The following is a 6076-nucleotide window of genomic DNA, read 5'->3' on the forward strand; positions in this document are numbered from 1 at the left end:
CAAAATGACGTCAAAGAACAGCACTGCTTGTTGGATAAAGCAGTCTGAATGCTTCCAAGTTATTTTCTTGAAGAATATAATTATTAAATGGAACTATGCTTTCATTTCCTAAATATTTCATAAAAGGATTATACAAGCCTTTCTTTGCATTATATGCTACTGAAGGTTGGTCAAACACATTGAATATTCAGCAATAATGGGTCTATGACGCACAATGGTAATTTTGCTAGAAGCCATGTTTTCTTTTGAGTCCTTCCTTATTGAAATAAATCCCCTTTATCCACATCTTAGCCTTGATTCATTTTATTTTTACTTTATTATATGGCAGTAAGAGAACTTTGGAGGCTAAATTATGAACTTCACATTAATAAGACTTATCTCTTTTAGTCTCCCCCAACTTTTCTAAACAGACATAATCTATAACCATACAGAGTTTGTGGGGTGTTTTTTAAAGAACAGAAAATATGAATCTAATTTGAGCTTGGCTCAACATCTGAAATAAAATGTGGGAAAACCAGAAGTATGCAGTTTAAGCCAGGACCTGAACTTTAGCTGAAAAACTTCAGATTTCTGAGAAGGAAATATCAAAACTGCAAGGAAGCAGATGCGAGGTAACCTAAACAATTTCAGTTTAAACAGATAGTTATTGGAAAAAAAATTAAAGAAGTAAAAAATGGAAAAAGACTATGAAATACATACCTTCCTAGAAATTTTACTTCCCCCGGAAGGAAGACACCCTCTTGTCTTTCTTTCCATGCAGTTAACATCATGATGTTGCCCAACTATTCACTAAAGAAAATATGCCTCCTGGCCTCTGGCATATAATTTTCCAAATAAAATGGAATGTGGGCAATAGGCCAATGCATTCATTTATTTCCTAAAATAGTAACATCCTAAAATCTCTACCATGTACTTCAGGTTATGTCCAAACAAGGACCATGTTCCGATAACTCAGTAGAAAAACTCCTTCAGTTCTTCTATAAGAAGACTTCTTGGGGATATTGGCTCACAAATATCATTTAAAATATGTGAATGCACATCGAGAATTGACCTTTAAATGGATATTAATATTTTTATCATGCAAATGTTAAAAGAAACTCACTCAGGGTTTCTTCTTTTAATAAAATCAGGCAAAAGTAAATTACGTATAAATGTATTTGAAAGTCTTCAAGTGATAATGAATCATGTAGCTAAACAGAGCATCCACTTAAAGAGACCCAAGGCATTCCATGATGTTGTGGAGTGGTGTTTAGGATTTGGCTAAAAATGGGGTCTACAAACCTCTGTTCTCTTTGCCCAGATTTTTTCTCTTTCTACTGTCTTCCTTCTTTCTCTCCCTCCCTCCCACTCTTTTTCTCTTTCTTTCTTCCCCTCTCTTTCATGCCATTTCAGAGAGATTTAATCACCTTGCATCTGATTAATTTACTTTCCATTCTTCACAATGCTATTTCACAAGAGCTGGATATTTGAGATCCAGTTCTGCACATTTCCTTTTATGGGGAAACAAATATTTTGCCAAAAGCAAATGACAATTGAATAGTAAGACTATGTGGGTGTGGTCTGCCATTTGGTAGGTTCCAGTGTTATAGAAATAAAATACAGTTGTGGTCTGAAACTTGTTCTTACACCCCATCCTCCAGACATATGTCAGCCATAGTCTATTACATGAATCTGTTTAAACCATACTTCAAGGGCCTTCACCACAGACCACATATTTCGCTGGACACTTGACACTTGGTATTTCATTTTCTTATCAAATCTGTGTTGAGGACCCCATGACGTGACCCATTCTACAGAAGAGGAAGTGTTTAGTAACTTGCTCGTGGCTGGATAGATCTTACGTGGTGGAGCTGTGCTTTTGGTCATTTTGTTGCACTGATGCGGGCCCAAGTTTGCAGGTTAGGAGAGTGATGTCTGCAGTGAAAGGGCTACAGTGGGCGGCATGTAGATTCTGTTCAGCCCCGCACAGGCACTCACTTTACCTAAGTCATTCCAGAGGTGGACAGTCCTTCTAGGGAAAACACGGAACTTGGATTCTGTACACTCAGGACTCAGGCATCCCTCCAGAGTGGCTCACCCTAACACCTTGCTCTTGTGCGCCTATCACCAGGACAGTCTTTTACATCACTTTCTATAATCTAGAACATTTAGCAGGCCTCCCCGTTTACTACAAATTTTGCCCATTTTACGAATCGAGATAATTCCTAAAGGAGTGTTCATTCAGAGTCACGTGTGCAATTTGCATAATATTTAAGGCCAGAAGACTATTTGCCACCTGTGTGGTTTGGGCCAAGTCATTCAACCATTGCTATATTGATGTTTTTCGCTGTAAAATAAAGACAATAGTTACACCTGCATCGTCAGCTTGTTTGGTGACTCAAATAAAGACATAAAGACTCTCAAACAGGATAATACACAATACTAATTACGGAAGGACATTTGCATAAAGGGAAAATGTTTGCAGAGAGCCACCAGCAGAAAATGAAATGTGCAGGGAGCAGGCTGTGGTCCCATCTCTGATGTGGAATGAACCCGCCTCTGGGTCCTAAGCGAAGAGGACAGCGCCACGCGGGGCTTTTCTGGAAGGCAGGGTTTAATGAGTCTTGTGTGGGGAAACATGTGACACATGGGATGAGCAAGGCATTTCCCCCTTAACACTAGAACAGGAAGAGCAGTAGGAACCCCAGAACCTCTGGGAGCCTGGGCAGCCTGGGGTGCCTGGGGCGTCCTCCCTTGGAAGGGACGTTGGGCTTTCTCATGGCGGCAGAGACTGATGGTCACGGGAACACCCCCCCTTCCCAGAGGAGTAGGGCCAAAGAAAGACGTGAAGGAAGGACGTGCGAGGACTGGGCAGAGAACAGGAAAGGCACTTCTCTGAACTTTCTAGAAATAGCCAGGTGAAACCTTGAGGAAAGCAGGCTGAGAATTCTGCTTTCTGTAAATAAATGCACATCTGTACACCTTCAACAGTGATCCTGTTACTACCGGCCTTGAGGCTAGTAAAGCAAACTAGGTGTCTGCTTTGTTAGTCTAACTCTTTGCCAGGTCTTCATGTGCCTAGACCTTCAGTCCTGTCTGACTCTTTGCGATCACATGGACCATAGCCCTCCAGGCTCCTCTATCCATGGGATTTTTCAGGCAAGAATACTGGATCAAGAATACTGCCATTTTCTCCTCCAGGGTATCTTCTACACCCAGTGATTGAACCTGCATCTCCTATGTCTCCTGCACTGCAGCAGATTCTTTACCCACTGAGCTACTAGGGAAGCCCAACTTTCTTCAATTTAAGTCTGAATTTGGCAATAAGGAGTTCATGATCTGAGCCACAGTCAGCACCTGGTCTTATTTTTGCTGACTGTATAGAGCCTCTCCATCTTTGGCTGCAAAGAATATGATCAATCTGATTTTGATGTCGACCATCTGGTGATGTCCATGTGTAGAGTCTTCTCTTTTGTTGTTGGAGGAGGTGTTTTCTATCCAGTGCATTCTCGTCGCAAAACTCTATTAACCTTTGCCCTGCTTTATTCTGTACTCCACGGCCAAATTTGCTTGTTACTCTGGGTATTTCTTGACTTCCTACTTTTGCATTCCAGTCCCCTATAATGAAAAGGACATATTTTGGGGGTGTTAGTTCTAGAAGGTCTTGTTAGGTCTTCATAGTATGATTCAACTTCAGCTTCTTCAGCATTACTGGTCGGGACATAGACTTGGATTACTGTATTGGATGTACTGATATTGAATGGTTTGCCTTGGAAACGAACAAAGATCATTGTCATTTTTGAGATTGCATCCAAGTACTTCATTTTGGATTCTTTTGTTGACTGTGATGGCTACTCCACTTCTTCTAGGGGATTCTTGCTCATAGCAGTAGGTATAATGGTCATCTGAGTTAAAGTCACCCATTCCAGTCCGTTTTAGTTTGCTGATTCCTAAAATGTCGATGTTCACTCTTGCCATCTCCTGTGTGACCACTTCCAATTTGCCTTGATTCATGGACCTAACATTCCAGGTTCCTATGCAGTATCACTCTTTACAGCATCGGGCTTTACTTCCATCACCAGTCACAACCACAACTGGGTGCTGTTTTTGCTTTGGCTCCATCTCTTCATTCTTTCTGGAGTTATTTCTGCACTGATCTCCAGTAGCATATTGGGCACCTACTGACCTGGGGAGTTCATCTTCCAGTGTCCTGTCTTTTTGCCTTTTCATACTGTTCATGGGGTTCTCAAGGCAGGAATACTGAAGTGGTTTGCCATTCCCTTCTCCAGTGGGCCACGTTTTGTCAGAACTCTCCACCATGACCCGTCTGTGTTGGGTGGCCCTACACGGCATGGCTCATAGTTTGATTGAGTTAGACACGGCCGTGGTCCATGTGATCAGATTGGTTAGTTTTCTGTGACTGTGGTTTTCAGTCTGTCTTCCCTCTGATGGAGAAGGATAAGAGGCTTCTGGGAGCTTCCTGATGGGAGAGACTGAGGGGGAAACTGGGTCTTGTTCTGATGGGCGGGGCCATGCTCAGTAAATCTTTAATCCAATTTTCTGTTGAAGGGAGGGGCTGTGTTCCCTCCTTGTTGTTTGACCTGAGACCAAACTATGGTGGAGCTAATGAAGACAGTGGCGACCCCCTTCCAAAGGCCCCATGCATGCACCGTTACAGTGAGTGCCCCCAGCCCTGCAGCAGGCCTTCGCCGGAGACTCCTGGGCAAGTCTGGCCCAGTCTTTGGTGGGTCTCTGCTCCTTCCTCCTGGACCTTGGTGCACACACGGTCCTCTCCGTGCCCTCCAAGAGTCGCCCCCCAGTCCTGTGTACGGTCTGGCGGCTCTATGGTGGCTTAATGGCGACCTCTTCCAAGAGGGCTTGTGCCACACCCAGGTCCGCTGCGCCCAGAGCCCTGCCCCTGCTGAGCCCACTGCGGACCCGGACCCCCGCAGCAGACACCCGGACACTGCTATGGCTCAGTCTCTGGGTCCTGGTGCACATAAGGTTTGTTTGAGCCCTCTGAGCGTCTCTGGCAGGTATGGGGTTTGATCCTAAATGCAATGTCACCCCTCCTACCATCTTGCTGGGGCTTCTCCTTTGCCCTTGGATGTGGGGCAAGGACGTGGAGCGTGCCCTTAGCCTCTCCAGCGCCTACCATTGTCGGTTCTGGGCGCCGAGGATACGATGGTGTTCACTCCAAACTTCAGAAACGTGGGCTCACTGGCAGGGGAGACGGCAGTCTGCAATGAGCCACCCTGCCGGCTGCCCGGGATGGGGAGCCCAGGTCCGAGGCCCCGGGTGTCCGGCAGAGCCACAGGGGGCCCTGGCCTGGGGGGTGACATGCTCGGGGTGGGCACGCTGCCTCGGGGCAGGGAGGCTGGGGGTTGGCTAAGGTGGATCAGATCCTCCACCAGGAAACTCCGGGGCTTTTCCTATGTGAAAAAAAAATAATACAGGAGTAAAACTTTTGAAATAAGTTGCATTTACACCCCGATGGAGGAGGAACATGGCACAATTAAAAAGAACAAGCTTCTAAGCCGTTTTCTCTAAACATCAGATAAAATGATCGTTATGGATCAGTTTTAACTGTAACAAATGCCCTGAAAGTGAAAGTCGCTCAGTCATGTCTGACTCTGTGCGACCCCATGGGCTACACAGTCCGTGGAATTCTCCAGGCCAGAACACTGGAGTGACGAGCCTTTCCCTTCTCCAGGGGATCTTTCCAACCCAGGAATCAAACCCAGGTCTCCCACATTGCAGGTGGATTCTTTACCAGCTGAGCCACAAGGGAAGCCCAAGAATGGGTAGCCTATCCCTTTTCCAGCGGATCTTCTGGATGCAGGAAGAAAACCAGGGTCTCCCTCATTGTAGGCGAATTCTTTACCAATTGAGCCCAAACAAATGCCCTAAGAGTAAAATGTTCAAGAGGAGGAGAGGACTGGAAGAAGAACCTGAGGCTTCCACACATGAAAGCTTTTTTAAGTAGAAGCCTATTTTCCTCATTTCTGTAATGTTGGGCAGTGGTTTTCTAGGGTCTTACATCACTGAGGCAATTAAGACTCTTCTTTTTGGGGGTGGGGGTGGGGATGATTATATT

Source organism: Muntiacus reevesi, chromosome 5, assembly GCF_963930625.1.
Source record: "Muntiacus reevesi chromosome 5, mMunRee1.1, whole genome shotgun sequence".
Classification (NCBI taxonomy): domain Eukaryota; kingdom Metazoa; phylum Chordata; class Mammalia; order Artiodactyla; family Cervidae; genus Muntiacus; species Muntiacus reevesi.